The sequence below is a fragment of the Tachyglossus aculeatus genome, chromosome 4 (assembly GCF_015852505.1).
Source record: "Tachyglossus aculeatus isolate mTacAcu1 chromosome 4, mTacAcu1.pri, whole genome shotgun sequence".
In the NCBI taxonomy this organism is placed as follows: Eukaryota; Metazoa; Chordata; class Mammalia; order Monotremata; family Tachyglossidae; genus Tachyglossus; species Tachyglossus aculeatus.
In genome coordinates this window covers 35,680,731-35,682,421 of record NC_052069.1, presented here as the reverse complement: position 1 = coordinate 35,682,421, position 1,691 = coordinate 35,680,731, and positions in this window count along the sequence as shown.

The window sequence follows — 1,691 nt, the reverse complement described above, 5'->3', positions numbered from 1 at the left end:
CCCATTTTTAAACCCCTCTCAAATTACATCTCCTCCAAGAAGCCTTCTCTGATTCAATTTTCTCTCCACTGGGAATGCGTATAAGTTCATAAGTGCTAGAGTTGGCTGCTGGAATTACATGGCCCAAGGTTCTGGATAATTAATCAGGGAAGGCTTGTCGAAGGGGAATTCTGAAGCACATTGAATGTAGAGAAAGATATGGTCTGCCTGATAGGGAGAGGGAGGGAAGACGTTTCAAGCCAGAAGAGCAGAATGAAGAAGAGGATGGAGGTGAGAGGGTGGAAGTGGGGTAGAGTTTAAAGGTGCTCTGAACATAGCAGACATGAAATAAATATTATATTGATTCACTGGTTAAGAAAACACCAAACCTACTATTACTGTGAGCACTAAATACACCCTGACCTTTAATTTTATTCAAAGCTACAGTTCATATGATACGGGTATTTTAAAAAATGATTAGAAGGGGTGATGTAGCTATGAAAAAACAAGAAAAAAATCCAATATTCTACTAAGAAACAAGGAAAACCCAACTATAAGAAGTCAAGAAGGCACATTTTTTTTTTAACAGAAGTGAAAGATGTAACCTTGGTTTTTAAGGTGATTATTAATAATAATAATAACAGTGTTATTTGTTGTTATTTAATATTGTTAATTATTATTAACAATAATAATAGAACAGTGCTTGGCACATAGTAAGTGCTTACTAAATGCCATTGTTATTATTATTTTAGAGCTACTGAAGGCCTGTCTCCTCCAAGAGTCCCTGAGTCCCCCTTTCCTCTTCTCCCACTACCTTCTGTGTTGCCCTGACTTGTTCCCTTTTTTCATACCCATCCCAGCCCCACAGCGCTTATGCACATATCTGTAATTTATATTTTTATATTAATGTCTGTCTCCCCCTCTAGACTGTAAGCTCCTTGTGGGCTTTTTATAGTGTACTCTCTCAAGCGCTTAATACAGTGCTCTGCACACAGTAAGTGCTCAATAAAAACAATTGATTGATTGATTGATTGAGTGAGTGGGTGAGACAGGAACTTTAAACTTTGTGGTGCCCCATTTAACTAGTAATTGAACATTTCTTATTCAAATTTTTGCTGTGCAAATGCTTCAGGGTCATAGAGAAGCAGCGTGGCTCAGTGGAAAGAGCCCAGGCTTTGGAGTCAGAGGTCATGGGTTTGAATCCCAGCCCCTCCACTTGTCAGCTGTGTGACTTTGGGCAAGTCACTTCACTTCTCTGGGCCTCAGTGACCTCATCTGTAAAATGGGGATGAAGACTGTGAGCCCCCCGTGGAACTACTTGATCACCTTGTATCCTCCCCAGTGCTTAGAACAGTGCTTGGCACATAGTAAGCGCTTAATAAATGCCATCATTATTATTATTATTATTATTGTATCCTCCCCAGCGCTTAGAAAAGTGCTTGGCACATAGTAAGCGCTTAATAAATGCCATTGTTATTATTATTATTATTATAATCCCTCTGTCTCCAGACATAACCTATTTTTTTTTTTTACTAATATTCTGTGAAGGAGATTCCACAACTTTCCATGGTAATATACATTCTAAAAATCTCTATGTCCTAGGGTTGGAGGGATAGAGTTGACTCCAGCAGGAATAAAAGGTTGATCCTCTCCTAATTTAGCTCACAGCATCAGGTAATAGAAAATCATCATTCAAGGTCTTGTAAAGAAAC